Below are 17771 nucleotides of genomic sequence, written 5' to 3' on the forward strand. Positions count from 1 at the left end.
GTGAATATATGCCTATTAACCTATGTAAACTGCTTTATGGAATATGTAATACAACAGGCCCACAATACATAGCTTTTATTTGTAATTCTTTTTTTTTTTTTTTTTTTTTTTTTTTTTTTTTTTTTTGAGACGGAGTCTCGTTGTGTCGCCAGGCTGGAGTGCAGTGGCGCGATCTCGGCTCACTGCAAGCTCCGCCTCCCGGGTTCCCGCCATTCTCCCGCCTCAGCCTCCGAGTAGCTGGGACTACAGGCGCCCGCCACCACGCCCAGCTAGTTTTTTGTATTTTTAGTAGAGACGGGGTTTCACCATGTTAGCCAGGGATGGTCTCCATCTCCTGACCTCGTGATCCACCCGCCTCGGCCTCCCAAAGTGCCGGGATTACAGGCTCTTTGTAATTCTTAATATAGATAAGAATTTTTTTCTTTAGTTTAAGCTATACTCTTTTATAATTAAAAAAACTTAATGGTAGATAGCAAGTATTACATTAAGATAATTTCAATAGAATTAGAAAAATAAAATTTAAGATGCCTTATTACTGCTCATTTAATAAAGATTGTGCTAGCAAATGGTGTTTTATAGTTCTAGGCTAGACAATCTATTACCATAATTTTTATATTAGGTCTGTATGATTTGTTTTCTAAATATTTTGAATATTCATAATACAACTTAGTCATCACTGTGACGACCTTAAGTCATTACGAACTTAAGTCATTATGGGTCATCACAGTGAGGAGAGAGCCTCAGGGTCTCACAGATAGTTAAAATCTCAAGAGGGGTGTCATCATTCATGGTTATCCAAGTACCCGTTGAAAAGGAGGGTTACGGTAAGCCATGTGCCTTTACACTCTATCAATAACATCTATTACTCGACTCAGCAATTCTATTGAAGAATGTCTGTGAGGATTCTGTCCACCAGGGGGAGCTGAGATGCAGTGTTAATGTTCTCAACCTTTTACTAAGCATAATCAGCAACGATTCGTAGAAGCTTCTCTATGAAGAACCATTTCCATCAAAGGTAATTTTATAATAATTAAAATGAAGGAAATCCATTGTTCTTAGACTCAAAAGAATACACCCAACTCTTGTTGTTGTCAAATTTGTAGATGACACAAAGCTGATGATGAAAAGAAATATATTAGATGACACAATCAAGATGACAAAATAAACAGGCTGTCATTTTGAATTTGTATTAGGGTTCTCCAGAGAAATAGAACAAACAGGATGTGTGTGTGTGTGCGCGTGTGTGTATTATGTGTGTGTATATAGTTATACACACATACTTTATATATGTGTATATATACACATAATACATTATATATACACATACATTATATATTATGTGTATATATACTTGTGTATATACATAGACATACGTGTATACATATATACGTGTCTATATGTATATACATATACGTGTGTCTATATGTATATACATATATACGTGTGTCTATATGTATATACATATATACATATATTATGTGTATATACATATGTATGTACATATGTGTATATATACATGCATGTGTGTATGTATACACATATATACACATACATATATGTATATACATAATACATTATGTATAAACACATACATTACATATATATGTGTGTATATATATACACATAATACACGCACACACATCCTGTTATGTGTATGTGTGTATTATACACCTCCACACTCTCTCTCACTCTCTCATATATACGTATGAGAGAGAGAGAGAGAGAGAGACACTTATTTTAAGGAATTGGCTCACACAATTATAGAGGCTTGGTAAATTCAAAATCTGCAGGGTAGTCCGGCAGGCTGGAGACAAGAAAAAGTTGATGTTGCAGTTCAACTCTGAAGAACATCTGCCTGCAGAATTACTTCTTACTCAGGGGAAATCCGTCTGTTCTATTAAGGCCTTCAACTGATTAGATGAAGCCCATCCACTAATAGAGGGTACTCTATTTTACTCAAAGTGTAATGTTAAGTTTAAATGTTAATCTCATCTAAAAACATCCTCATTGAAATGTCCACAATGTTTAACCACATATCTGGGCACTGTGACCCAGTGAGTTGACACATAAAATTAGCCATCAAAGGCCTGAATATAGCAAGAAAAAAAATTTAAGAGATGCAACTTGTAAGGGAAGAAAAAGTTCCCCTGCTCTATTTAAACCTGGTCAACCCTTTCCTGGTGCCGTGTTCAATTCTTGACAAGATGTTCTAAGAAGGACCTAGAGACACTTGGATCATAATTACGTCAGCACAGAGCAAAGCAATTTTGATAATGAAGGGACTTAAAACCATAACATGGGTAAGATGGCTAAGGGGAAGAAGAATGTTTAATTTCTTAAAAAATTAGAGTTTTGGAAGGGATAGAATAACTATCTTCAAACAGTTGGGGAACTTTCATGCGGAGTTTTTCTGCTTAATCTAAATATCTAAAGACAAATGCTGAATCCAGTCCAGAGACTAGATGCTACAAGGAGATTGATTTCTTACCAACATTAACAAAAAGTATTTAACAAACAGTCATTAAAAGGTAGAATACAGCAGAGATAGATGGGAGTTGAAGTCTGCCTTGCTGCACATGTACAAACTTGGAATTGAAGACCACTTGGTGAAAATGTTCTAAAGGAGATTTGATTACCACATTGATGATTTGACCAAAATACTTTAAAAGAATCCCTCTAACTTTGACTTTCGTGTTTTTGTTTCTAACAAAATCTTGAGCTGGCTCATTGCCCATGCTGATGGTTTATGAATAATTTGTATTCCACAGAAAATATTCTAACCTAGGAATAGCATGTTTCTAGGCCCTAGGAAAGTTAATTATAAGACGTGATGAGCCTGAAAAAATGGGATACAGATGACAGAATTCTTCCTATATCAACATTTTCAATGAAAAAAGCACAATGAAATATAGCACAAAATTTTAATCTAGAATCTTCCTTTTCAAAATGTATCTTCCAAGTATTCTAATTAAAATGCTTTTCTTGGCCGGGTATCATGGCTCACTCCTGTCATCCTAGCACTTTGGGAGGCCAAGGCGGGTGGATCACCTGAGGTCAGGAGTTTGATACCAGTCTGGCCAACATGGCAAAACCCCGTCTCTACTAAAACACAAAAATTAGCCAGGCGTGGTGGCAGGCACCTGTAATCCCAACTACTTGGGAGGCTGAGGCAGGAGAATTGCTTGAACCCAGGGAGCAGAGGTCACACTGAACCGAAATCATGCCGCTTCACTTCAGCCTGGGTGAAAGAGCGGACTCTGTTTCAAATAAATAAATAAATAAATAGAATGTTTTTCTTCTACGATACCACCTGCCTCAAATTACTTCTAAATGACCTTTTTTTTTTTTTTCTGAAAAGTATAGTATGCACTTGGCTAGTGGCAGCTGTTCTCAATAATGAGGAGAGGCTCTCCAGACTCTTTGCCAGGTTACAGTTTCCTGATTCATGTGATTTTTGCCTCTGTGAGTTGTCTTTTCAAGGCATCTGTAAATATGCAGGGAAAGAGACACAAGATTCTAGAGGAAGACAATGAGTAATGTGTAGCCTATTTACAGTTCAGCCTACAGGAGGACTTTCAAGCAGTCAACTATTGTTGAAGTGCATAATATGGAGAATAAATGCAGAACTGGGGCCTTGGCACAGGGAAAAGCATATTGTGCCTGGGTGGAACAACATGCTGACATTCTGTACACTTTTAAAATTACGATGAAAAAGTTAAAATTACTATTTAATTACTACTACAAAAGTTATAGTTACTAAAATTTAATTGCTATTACTAAAAGTTAAAAATTACTGATTTAAAGGACTATTCCTCCATTTAGTAATTAAAGGGAAATGTTTGTATTCAGTGCCTTGTAGAAAAAAGTTATGTCAAAATGCTGAATTTTAAACTATGAGAAAGGGGTGGAAGAGGTAGATAATCCCTCTCTGCTGTCTATGACTCCAACATTTGGCTAAATTTGGAAGCCATTAAGTATAAAATCTCTGCCATAGCAAGTCTAGGATCTTTACTTTCTTTCCCATCTTTTTGAAACAGTATACTAGCAATTTTCAAAAGACAAAAATTGTCACTTAAGTGGCCTGATATCTGCAGCCTCTACCCTCCTAGACTGTGATATCACAACTCTCAGTTCTTACCTAGAACATTGCAATATTTAATGTCTCAGTACATATGTCTGTCTTCCCTCACTAAACAGTAAATTCCTTCCAAGAAATAACTAGGTCCTACTGATCTTAGACTTGGCCTAACAAATCACTATGCATAGTAAGTGCCCAAACCTATGATTTAGAATGAATAAATCAATGTTTAAACTCATAAATATGAAAATATATAATCTTGGATGACAGAGACCATCTTATCTTTTCACACATTATATCCACATACAGTGTCTTGAACTGTTGGGATTTTCCCTGCGCTACTATAAGGAAAACCTCCTGTACTGTGCCTGAAGGGAAAATAGCCCTACTGAGTTCTTTCCTTTCCCGAATAATAAATAAAATTATTTTGAATCTCCGGCAACAGCAACAACAACAACAAAAGAAAAACATTTACATCTGGATTGTACAGAGAACTTTTTAGAAGAATGGAGGGAAGATTATTACATTAGGGAAAGGACTTTTTTTCTTATGATGTCTGGAATCCACACTCCAGCAGACAATATTTGCACCCTAGTTGAAACTCAATGTTAAGCATATAGTGTCTGAACACTTGCTAAGCATCCCTGATTATGCTAAAGCCACAGAACGGTCGAATCCCTAAAGCTCCAGGTATAGATTTCATTCCATGTTGGACTAATGGTAAATACTTTCACTTCTTTGCTTCCTAAAAAATAATGTGATTAACTTTGATGGAAACAATGAATGTTCAACCCTGGAGCAATGTCCACTTTCCATTCTTTCAATGAGAATTGTTGGAAGGAAGGAAAAGAAATAGCCCAGGAGCCTTTTCAGCGTCCGTATTTTTCTCTGTTACAACATTAAAGGTTCAATGAATCTCCAATTAAGTCTCCCTGGCTGCTGTCACCAATTTGATTGATAGATGTCCTTGGCTCACCCTCCACAGGACATGCCAGTACACCAGGCCCCCACCTGCCACCATCAATTATCACTCTCTTGTCATCAGTGCCCTCACTTGTCAATTTATTTGCCACAAATCCAGTGAAGCCTTCTAATCAGGAAGAAAAAAGAAAAGCCATTCTTCTTTACTTTTAATGGTGGAATAGGAAAAAAAAAAAACAAAAACAAAAACTTAACAAACCACATACTGTTTAATCTTAGAGGAAAGTTTGATTTAGCCTTTTGCAATCTCTTTCCCCACACCATTCACCAAACTGGCATAGAAACTGGGTGTCGTAGGTACTGACTTGTGCACACATATAGCCAACCAAAGCCAAGAGAAAAATGGGAGACTTTAAAAAATATATACTTACAGAAATATAGACTTTTGACTCTATGGATCCATCAAGAATTTGCCAGGGGGAAAAAATTATTCAATGTCTTTCAAAACAGATAACAAAGAAGCACAGATTAGAACTGATTAAAAAGGATAAAGCAGTTCTTTGGTTGTTGGCGAAACTAGTAAACATGACAAATTTTACTTGTCTCCTGCCCCACCTGTTAATGTTTAAACGTGAGCTGATTGTGGTCCTTGATAACTGATTACCTGTCTAGGACACTGCAATCTTCTGTCTATCGACAGGAAAATATAGTTTCCCCTGGAGTGCCAATATCCATTCCTGCCTTTGACCATGAACCACTCTGCAAACACCCCGGGAAGGCTCAGGTGCATCTGACAGGATCTTTGAGGGAGAGATTGATTCCATTTGTATGCCTGTTAGATAATGACCTTCGACCTCTGTACCCAAAGTGACAACAAAAAAATGCCATTTCGTATTCATCTCATGTCCCAGGAAATACTATCTGGTTCCCTGTAAACAGGTTAGAAGCTTTGGGTTTTCCAGTTTTTCCGGTTTGGTGGTTTTGTGTTGTTTTGCTTTCTTTTTTGCTTTTCTTTTTTTTTTTTTTCATTTTTTTATTTGTGTTTTTGTTTTTCTTGTTGGACAGAAAGAAAAAACACAAGAAAGGAAAAAGAGAGATTATTTCATGGGTTAAGAAAAGGTCTCATCTCATCACAGGTGGGATCATAGGAAGTCATTTTCTGGGCCTAAAGCATCTCCCAGGGATGACTGATGCTCTCCCTAGTCCATCTATTTTGCCATTTTGGTAGTACATTACTTATTACATCATTAAATGTATATTCTGAAACAACGAATTTTGTTCATTCAAGAAGGTGTGAAATGAGCAGAGAGAGGTGGGAAATTATATTTTTCTTCTGTCTTCTATACTTAAAGTTGTCCTTCCTGCAGGGATCAAATCACAGAATGTGAACAAGCATCTATAGTGTCAAAATAATTGTAGTGCAGTGCTAAATGCCTATATGACTAAGAAGATATTGAACCAGTATTTATAGGACTGTAGTCCACCACTAGTTGATGAATAGTTACTTTGTAAGTTCATTATATAGTTTCTTCCAAGATCTGTCTATCCTTCACCCAAAAGAGTGACAATGGTTAGGTAAATGGATTCTAAGTTTTTGCTTTTGTTTTTAATTTACATTTTATCTATTAATGACTAGGCTAGGGACTTTTCACTGTTTTAAAATATTTCTCGTCTTAATAGTTTCTGTTAAAGTAGTCCACCTTTAAGAAAAGGGATTCACTAAAGACAAAATTACCTGTAAATGAAGTCAAAATATAAATATCCTTAAATATATGTTGCTGAATCTGCACAGGAGCCAATATTCTGACCCTACTTATTAAGTCTTGAAATTGGTTCGAGAATAGATGATCATGAAGTTATTTGGGCTTAGTGATTATGAGTCTGACTTACAAAACCCATATGTCATTCCTCATATAGGCATTTCTGGCACAAGAAATGCACAATGAAGCGATGTTTTCATCAAAGTCTAATCCAGGTAATATGCCTGCACAGTCACTAATTATAGCTTTGCCCAGTTCATGCAACCTGAGATGTTTAGAAATTGAATACAATTTCCATATCAGAACACATTTAGTACACTCCCAGTTATACAAAGCAACTGAGTTTCCAGTTCATCTTTGAATAATTTGAAGGAATTCTCCTTTCCTTTGGGGACTCTTCGACACTTGATTTCCTCTCAGATCTGAATGTTAATGGTGATATTTGTCTTTGGTGATATAAATATTCTAGATCACATTACTCTTTCTCATTATATATTATATATTGAAACAATATTGATTTACTATCTGTCTCCAAAAGTCCTCTTTTTATTGTACTGAAAAAAAGTTATAAAAATATTTTAACTCTCATTTATTGACATAAACACAATGATTCCATCACACGTTTACTCTATCTCCTTTACCAAGTTTCTAAGCATACAGATGCTTTTATCATTTACGATTCTTTTATATTTAATATACATTATGTTTTGTATAGTGCACAGCAGGAAAAAGAATTCTTTTCAAAAATTAATAATTAATCATTCAAGTGACTATCCCCAGGAGTCTATGGAACCATTGTCAATTCTGCCCAGATACTTTTCTAGTTTAGACAGCAATTGCTGCAGTCCTTAAGTATCAAGCATCTTAATATTCAAGGGCTCCTGGTTTCTTTGTTAGCTTATTGCAAGGACCACTCTTTTCTCTTAACTGTAGTTTTAAATTTTTTAACCACAAGAGAAATCTACAAGTCCTGTGTAAATAAACAGTTCTGAGCCTATATTTAAGCTATACTGTCTAGGAACAAGTGGTTTCTTAGAGCACTGCATCTCCGGCTTAATGTGCATGTAAATCACCTGGGCATCTTGTTAAAATGTAGATTCTAATTCAGCAAATTAAGGGTGGGACCTGAGATTCTGCATTTCTACCAAGCTCCTAGGTGATATCGATGCTTTGAGGTTCAACTTCCTATAACACAAATAGTATACATTCAATTTTGTAAGAGAACCATATCCACTATGCCACGGAATTGGTTTGATGAATTTTCTAGACTAGCCTAATCTAAATATTAAACATTTAGACCTCAGACTTCCTTTTTAATTCTAAACAACAAATAGTAAATACATTTTAATGGAGCATGAAACCAAGTTGTAAATATCCTTAAATATTTATGGCTGAATTTTGCACAGTAGCTAATATTCCAATTCTATGTGTTAAATCATGAAATTAGGTCAAGAACTGAAGACGATGACATTGTTTGGGCTTATTAATTACTGGCCACTAAACTAAACTAAACATCCTAACATGCAGGTGGCATAGTAGTTGCTAAATCTAAATTAAACCCTAAGACACACTGAAAGTAGCATATAGTTGTTAAATCTCTATCTGTTGACAACTTAAGATATTTTATCTCCTCTTTTTTTTTGTTCTCCATAAGACTACTTCTGAAATATCAGTATGCACAAGAGTCTTCTGAGGAGTTTGTCAAACAATGTTAACAAGCTTTCTATCAAGTTTTCTCTAACTTGGAGGTTAGCATTTTCCATTGAATATGGTAATATATAATAAATTAAACAGCCTAATGTACCTCCCTCACTTACAGTAAGAGACCAAGAAGAGAAAAAAATGCTTAATTAATATAGAGATATACATAGATTAATAGATATATGCATACATGTTTATATATATATACACAATGTTGAACCTGAGATTCTATATCACTTTCATGTCCTGAAAGGGTATCAGTGAGAATTAAATCATCTAATATTTTAAAGATTTTGGAATACTGTCTGGCTTGTTATTATTATTGTTTTCATTACTATTCTTATTATCTGGTAACAAAGAGTTCAACTTCGGTCATTGTGTGGCTGGGCTCACTTTCAGGTTCCATGCTTTACTGAATGTCTGACCTTGGGCAGGTTGCTTAACACCTTAATTTCCAGTTCCCTCCTCTGTAAAATTATAGTATTCACTTCATTGGGTTGTGACAAAGTTTAAGAGTCATAATGAAAAGTTTTTAGACCTGTGCCTGTGCCTGAAATTTAAGCAGTATCCAATAAAAGTTGCTGTTCTTGTTGGATCTGTGGTTGTGACGAAAGTATAATAATCCCATTTTACAAATGAGAAGACCAAGGTGAAAGATGTCACATAACTTGCCCAAATTCATACAGGTATTAACTAAATGAATTTGGTCAAATGCAGGTCTATCGGAGGACAGGATTCATGCTTTTTTCAGTCTATCAGGCTGCCTCTCATTCATCTTGACTGAATTTTGAAGATGTGAATTCAGCAATCTCCACAATTCTTAAAGGTAGAATGCAATTAGTAAATATTTCTGGATTGGTCTTAACAGTAGAACCATACTTAAAAGTCAACAAGGTATGATTTCCAAAACCCCAAGAAATATCTTTCTCCATAGATGGAATCAAAATTCACTAGTACATCAGTGACTGACACTCTATAATTGATTCTTTCCTCTGTTTCTGTAAAAAGTACCCTATAATAGATAAGTACCCTATAATGGATAATTTGTTCTTTAGTGTGTAATGACATTATCATTTTTGGTTTTTGTTTTGCTTGTCTCTGTTGTTATTATTGTTTTCCAAAAGCAGATTTTGAGTAGGACACATAGGACCAAATAATGAGTACACAATGAAAAGGAGTAATGAATTGCACCTAAAGCCTTTAATATATTCTATAAAACTACATAACCTAGCTCCTAATTATTTCCAAAACCTTTCTCATACCACTCCCCTCCTCTATTCTTACCTGGTAGAATATATTATTGTTCCTAGTTAGTCTCTGCTCTCCCTTTAAGAGAACTATAACATATCTGCCCGTTGCTATGTGACTTATAATGCCCCCTAGGAGAGCAGGATACTTCCTTGCTCTACCCACGCTGACCATGGCCACATGTTTGATTAACCAATGGAATATGAGCCAAAGAGATTCAGCTATTGTGTATGGCTCAGTTACTTCCATCTTTTTCTTCTATCACAAGAATGGCATGTTACATTTAGGAACTGCTCTTCCTGGCTTAGTCCTGAAATGGAGACTCGGAGAGCAGCAGCACAGCCCAATAGCACATCACCTACAGAGTGAGATGTGAGCCTTTATTGTAATAATCTACCGACATGGTGGGGCTGTTACTGCACCACAACAGTGAAAGCTGCCTAATTCAACATTCCATTCACACTAAGCTATTTTTAATTCCCCAATTGTGTCACACTCCTCCTCACTCCCAAGCATTTATACTGCCATTTCCTTTAGCTTAGATCATACTCATTCTCCAGTTTTGATTATGTAACTCTTATTCAGCCCTTATGCCTCAGCTTGTAAACCTTCCTGATCCCCCTATATTGTGTTAAGTGCCTTCCTATATATACGTTCCCATAGCAACTAGACCTTTCCTATCATACCATGCTGAATTGCGAATACCTGTTTGTTGGTCTGCATCCTTCCTGAGGCTGCTAGTTTCATAAGAGAAGGGACAGGATCTGTTTTGCCTCTATTGTTCCATCACTGTCAAGTCTAGTGCTTGGTTTATAATCAACTCACAGGACAATTTACTGAATAAGTAAATTGATGAACAAACATGTGAAAGAATGGGGGGCTGTATGGTAAAAAAGGTTAAGTATATCGTCTTCAAACTCCCTGGACTCAAATCCTGGCTATTTTGCCTCCTAGCAGGACTAGCTACATATTTGTGGAGCGCAAAACAAAATGAAAATGTGAAACTCTTGTTCAAAACTAATTAATAGTTTAAATATAAGGACAGCAAGATCATTAAACCAAGTACGACACCCTTCTAAACATGGGATCCTGTGCAGCTGCTTAGGTCAAAATGCCCTTGAAGCCAACCCTGATTCCTAGCTGTATAAATTTGAACAAGTGAACTAACCTTTTTGTGGTTCTGTTTCCCTATGTGTAAAATGTGATTAAAATAGAATTGAAGTTAATGTATATACAGTAGTCTCTCCTTATCCAAATGGGATATGTTCCAAGACCCCCAGTGGATGCCTGAAACTGAGGATAGTACTGAACTTTATAGATACTATATAGAAGTCCTTTTGTTTTTTTCCTCACAATTTCATGGAGAGAAGATTCATTCTTACCATAGATCTTAGTAATCTCAATATATGATTATTTTTCTTCCCTTATTAAGTCAAGAACTTCCAATTTTTCACTTAAAGGAAGCACTTTATGGCTTTTCTTTGGCATATCTGAATTGTAAGCATCACTAATCTTGAGCTTTGGGGCCATTATCAAGTAAAATCATGGTTACTTGGCACCAGCACTGCAATACCATTACAGTTGATCTGATAACAAACACAATGATTAAATGATGAACAAACGGGGAGCCTAGACAGTGTGGATATCCTGGACAAAGAATAATTCACATCCCAGAAGAGATGAAGTGGGACACTTGAGAATTCATCACACTACTCATGATGACAGGCAATTTAAATCTTATGAATTGTTTATTTCTAGAATTTTCCATTTGTTAATTTCAGACTTTGGTTGACCACCAGTAACTGAAAATGCAGGATGTAAAATCATGAATAATGCAGGACAAGTGTAAAGGCTTTATAATAATGAATCTTACATATGTACTATTATTACAGTTAGGAGAAACTATGGATGTCAAGGGCAAATTTTTATTTTTCCAAATTTTGCTCCAGGTTTCCTAAAGGCTACAAGACTGCCCAGGCCCACCAATCTAGATCAATGTTTCTGAACTGGGGGTGATTTTGCCTCCCACGGGACATCTGACAGTGTCTGGAGACATCTTTGGTAATCACAACTGGGGGCATTACTGGCATCTAGTGGATGCTGCTAATATTCTACAGCACACAGGGCAACCCCCAGAGCAAAGAATTACCGGTTCAAAAATATCAACGGCACCAAGGCTGAGAAACCGATATCTAGATTGATTTCTGGGCTTCCAAGGACAAATCACCGAGTTTTTTAGACTCTCAGTTTCTCTATCTATAAAACATGGCCAATAACAACTGTGCCTACTCGCTTTGCAAAGATATTGTAGAGATGAATTGAGAGGGAAAAAGCCTAACTCTCAGAGGGGAAAGGGTACTATTACAGCCTGAGGTGTTATTATCAAGCTGTGCCGACACTTTCACTCTCAGGAAGCCAAATGTTCTACTTGGAAATGATAATTTCCCTACACTAAATGAGCATTTTACTTCCCAGAGGGAGTCATTTTATTCACCTTTTGCCATCATTGGATTGGGCCCATTACAGCTGTTGTTCTTCCCTTATTTGAAATTTCATAACACACATAACAACAGAGCCTCTCCTGGAGGAATGGGCAGCCATGCAGTAACAAGCCACACACGTGTGCCCACATGTAAACAACCTGCTAACCCAACCAGCTTGGGTATTTATTATGTAAGTACCATTCTCATATCCAAATCTGTTTCAATGAGACTATTCAGTACAGAAGAAAAAATAACGTTCTTGTGAGCCATCGTTCACATCAGCCACTCTTCCAAATTCCAATGTGAGTTACCAGATAAATAGTAAAGCACCATTTTGACTTTCTGTTTATAAAGTGAATGCTTTAGAGACTGATTGGCATGGCAAGAGGTAAGGGGGAGGTGAAGGAACAAGGAAAAGTTCAGGCAGGGAAAATAAAGGAGAAATCCTAGGAAACCACAAATGCACTCAGCCAATATTCTCAAATGCCTTAAATGTGTAATTAATCAATAGTTTGTGCGTGAAGACTGCACTGCTTGCATGAAATCAGAATGGAACCACATTATAGCAATTAGAAGGAGCTAATGTCGGTGCATGAGCCCCCAGATGTTCAGATCAATTGCTTTCTAACGAAATCTGTGTTCACAAAATAATCCCAGGACAGAAAGTACTAGCTGGGGAAAGATTTACCTAACATGAGTATTGCATCACAGTCTTGCTTTGTTCTCCCCTTTTGTCTGACAGTTGAGGAGCAGAGCTGCCACAGGCTTGCTGCGCAGGGCGTTGAAGGTGAAAGCTGAGAGGGAGACAAGCTGCTTGCTGTGAAGAGAACTACAGAGCATGAATCAACTTATCAAGTCCTATCAGTGCCTGCATGGGGGAACTCATGAGTATGAAACCATCTTTTTATGGCTTTCTCTAGGACCAGTAGAGGAGTAGTGGGCAGGCAATAGTAGTAGGGATGACAGCAAGCACTGTGGAAGGTACGGGGTGCCTTGGGGTCAGAATGAAGGCCTGGGCCTTCCACCCTCCAGTGTTGGCACTGCCTCTGTTTGTATGTTACCAGGACAGAGCCCTGGGGTGCAACTAAAGTAGAGGGCTGTAAGGACCAACACCTCAGCTCTAATTTTCATCACTTTTAGCTGTTTCAGTCACTGTATATCTGACTTTCAATTTCCTCCTTTGTAAAATGAGGATAATTATCCTTATATGACAAGCAGCAGTCCCCAATCTTTTTGGCATCAGGGACCAGTTTTGTGGAAGATAATTTTTCCGTGGGCCAGTTGTGGGAAGGCGGTTTTGGGATGAAATTGTTCCACCTCAGGATATCAGGCATTAGTTAGATTCTCATAAGTAGCACACAACCTAGATCCATCGCACGCGTAGCTCACAATAGGATTTGGGCTCCTATGAGAATCTAATGCCACTGATCTGACAGGAGGCAGAGCTCAGGCCATAATCTCCGCTCACTCACTCACCTGCTCACCGCCTGCTGTGCCGCCTAGTTCACCACAGACCACAGACTAGTCCCAGTTCATGACTTGGGGGTCGGGAACTTCTGTATAACAGAAGAATAAAAAAGAAAAAAAGTTTGTGAATAGAAAAACTTACAACACAACATATAGTTGTCACTCCATGCTTATTTATTCACTTTAGGAAAACATTTTTTCCCTACTTAAGATTGCCAATCTTCCTATGAAATCTCATTTAAAATTTACATCTTCCCCAAAATTGTCCTTGACTGGTTGTGCTACATCCACAGATCTCTTTTATGTCACATTCCTTGACCTTATAGGCACTCAGTTGTAGCTACTGCCCTTCACTCTTGATCAACTATCTGTCTCTGAGCGTCCTGCAGTTCCATCATCTCCATGTGTTCCATCTACACCAAAGCAGTGCTGACTGTCCTTGCTTGTGACTGGCATCTTAAAATTGTAAACAAGGGGACATGATGAATATTGTCAATTGCGTAAACTTCTGCATGACTGAATTCCTTGGCTTGGTTCTGGAAAAAAAAAAAAAAAAAGACTCAAGTGGTTCCTTCTCATCACAGGCCTCTGTCATGTGTTCTGGTAGAAATCTAGAGCCTGAGGCCATGTTGGAATAAAGTCAGAGTGAGGAGGAAGTGAAAAAAATTGGAGGGATTCACCCAGTTTAGCCTCCGCTCCCTATCTATGTGCAAATATGTTTATGTTCCTAATCCTTTTCTCTTCTTGTCCTAAATTAATGTCTTAAAATTTCATAGTGCCTTTTAGGTATATTACACTGACCACTGATTCAATTACAGTAGAGTCACTAATTAATGGTACTTTATTTAGTATAAGCTTAATTTTTGTGCACTTGAGATGCAAAATCACATAAATAAATATACAATCCAAAATAATGGGAATATTTGTTATTTTACCAAACAAGTAAGACTGTACTGCTCCTGTCAAAGTAAGCTAACTATCACATGGCATTCAAAACCTACATGGCCAAACACCTGATATTGAGTCCCTGATTTGTTAGTGTGGCCTTTTTTAACACTAATAAGGACCAGTAAAGAAGCTCTTTCTCAATCTTGCTTTTCAAATCTTTTATTTCATATCTTCAGTAATTTGAGTCACTTTTCTTATTTGCTGTAGGAATCATACTTAAACATTCCACCCAACAGTGATCATATCAACAGCTCTCAGATGCTGACAACAGAATGTCATTGCTTTTGATAACTAATTATATTCTGTTATTGAATCATAATTTTCAAAAAATGTAAAATAAAAGCAAAAGAAAACAAATTCTCAATTTTGCATGCAGGTTATGATCAGCTGTTTTGTTGGAGCCTTACTTTGGATCCTCCCTATGTCTTCCTTCTTCTGTGTTCAGATGCAGAAGTGGATAGAAATGCAACAAGCAGCTGCATAATTAGCAGCAATTAAGTCGGAGTGAGATTTAACAAAGGCAGCAGAATACTCAATTTTGCCCTCTACTCCCAATTGTTCAGTCACAATTCTAACTCTAATTCCAAGAGGCTAAAACAGGAACTACCATCAGAACTGACATAAGAGAACAATAATGGAGCAAACATAGATTTGATTCTTGGCTTAGGCCAGTTGTTATTTTGAAAATACTTCATCCACTGCTACTTAAAGTGATCCTTCAGTGACTTTCCTAGATCAGTTATCTAATGACAGGATCGAAAGTCAAAGATTGTAGGGTTATAAGGAAGAGTTTGTTTGTTTGTTTGTTTGTTTGTTTGTTTTAATTTGTCCACCCTATCATATTGATCATAAATGACCATGTCTTCTGTTACCAATGCTAAGAAATAGACAATCAGTGCAACAATCCTGTTGCTATCAGGAAGCACTCAGGGTTCACCTGGCTCCCTAAGAGATAACAGCAGTCTTATGTTGTCCATCTGCCTCTCCCAGCTTCTTACTCTCACACTCACCATCAAAAGAGGGTGCTAGAAAAGGCTCCAGTCCAATCAGCACAGTCCAAGCCAGTTGGCCAGATGGTGGGTTTTGCTGCAGGGATAGCTAATGGACTCATGTGATAGTGACATCATCCTCCGGTCTTTCAGGAGAGGAGATGGTACTATTGAATTAGCTTTGCAAACGATTCTCTTTCAGCTTAATCAACATTTACAGAAGGAGGAATTAGATTGTACAGTCTGTAAATGCAGCTAGCCACCTTCCATGGTGAGACATTGCTGCTTCTGATCACCACAGAGAATGGACTTTATTTGCACAGCCAGGTCAGGTCTGAGTGCATATTTACTAGCAATCATCATGGTTAATTTTAAACTGTTAGCATGTTTGTTTTGAGAAAGGAAAACAGGTCAGAACCCTAAAACTTGAAACATAAAATCACCTCTGAAGTACAGGCTCAGATTAAACAGCCTCAAGAAAAATATTGTAGTTTCCTAGTTAACCTTGAAATTCTTTGTTTTTTAATCTTTGGAATATTAAAATTTGTTAAATCTGTTGAGTTTGCTCCTCTTCTAAGCAAAAAACATATTCTTTTCAAAATCTGAGATTGTTTAGCTCAACTGGTTGGAACACAGTATTTAAAAAGACCTTATGGAGCAACTGTGTTTGTTCTATTCCATGGCGATAAGTTTCACACATGTAGTCTGGGAAATGTACATCCTGGTCCTAAGGGGTCTGAATGAAGCAGCTCAAACCTGAGGTTTCCTCTGGGAGAGACAGAAAAAAAGAGAGACAATGGCAAGTAACTGCTCTGCCATGGGCATCCGCTTTGTGTGTTGTATCTAATGCTGTATTTTACTACACTAAATAGATAAAACCGTATCAAATTGAGGACTCCAAAAGTAAGATTTTGAATTTTATGAAGTAAATTATGATTTTCAAGTACAAATACCTGCAAAAGTAAGCATTTAATAAAGGTAGATTGAGTAAATGAGTGAAAGAATTTATCAGCTCTGTCCAAAATCCTGAGCAAAATATAGAGGAGGCATGCTTTATTTGAATCTATCTATCATATAAATATAGCAAAATTGAAGCATATGGAATTAAATCCAGATATCTAAAACTATTTTAAAGGTACTTAGTCTTGAAGAGAAGTGTAATATCTTCTCTACACCTGGATTTTTCTCCACATAAAACAGGGTAATCAACTTTTGTTATCAGACATTTTTAATCTGAAGAAAAATCACATCCTTATTTCCGTTTTTCCACTAGCTCAGCTCCTGGGAAACAAGAAAGGCAGAATCTTCAGACTGTCTGTGGTCCTAGCAAGCAGCATTCAGAGCATCATCTCCAGCGCTATCTTTCCTTCTGCTCTGGCCTACTCTGTTCTCCTATACCTTGGGTAAATGAACGGAGGCAAAGGAACGCTAATTTGGGCATCAGTTGAAAAAAACTTACAGAAGTCATTGAAATGAGGATTTCAAAAATTCCAAATTTCAGAAAGCATGAATTATATTAAATAACAATCAAAAGCCATTTTAGCAAAATGGGAAGAACTTCATTCCTGTAAAATTTGGGGTACCTAAGTCCATCCCAATCTCTGCAGTACATGATCATAAATATTAGCATACTATGAGAAAGCCAACTATGTAAATAAGAAACTAACAAAGAATTCAAAACTAAGAATAAAACATAGCTGCTCACATCTTAAATACATAAAAAGCTATCAAATGAAATTATAATTAAATAATTAAAATCAAGTAAGATTTATTTTTCTCATGTTAGCATTTTTCTTAAATCAAAAGAAAACAAAATTCTCAGAAATATATTGCCTTTTACAACATCTAAATTAGTAAAAGTTACAAAGTAGTGATTAGTTTAAATTATATATTAGGATCAAATTGTTCACTTCAGGCTTTTATTTCAGATAAAATATATGTACCATACCATTTGACTTATTTTATTAAACAGAAATATTTCTGATACTTTATATATATTCACTGTACTTAGTCATATTTACTCATTACCTTTCATTGTAACTGAAGGTAAATGGAAGAGAAGAGTGTAATCTCCCACCATCGTCACCATTGTTTTCACAGGTATTATTAATTTACTATCACATCACAAAGAGTCAATATTTATTAAGCATTGTTGAAGTGCCAAAAAATATGCTTA

General features: G+C 36.6%; 1 long non-coding RNA gene across 3 annotated transcripts; it reads left to right on the forward strand.

Annotated features, from left to right (window-relative positions):
- Window positions 1-747: 747 nt before the first annotated feature.
- LOC105463597 (uncharacterized) lies at window positions 748-17252 on the forward strand. 3 transcript variants are annotated; one of them, XR_976435.2, is made up of 4 exons: window positions 748-824; window positions 9178-9286; window positions 12934-13079; window positions 16869-17252. It is a non-coding gene; the product is annotated as an uncharacterized lncRNA (long non-coding RNA). The 3 variants fall into 3 exon arrangements; XR_976436.2 differs by having other exon boundaries at window positions 754-1015; XR_976434.2 differs by lacking the exon at window positions 9178-9286 and having other exon boundaries at window positions 754-1015.
- Window positions 17253-17771: the final 519 nt, after the last annotated feature.

Source organism: Macaca nemestrina, chromosome 3 (assembly GCF_043159975.1).
Source record: "Macaca nemestrina isolate mMacNem1 chromosome 3, mMacNem.hap1, whole genome shotgun sequence".
Lineage (NCBI taxonomy): Eukaryota > Metazoa > Chordata > Mammalia > Primates > Cercopithecidae > Macaca > Macaca nemestrina.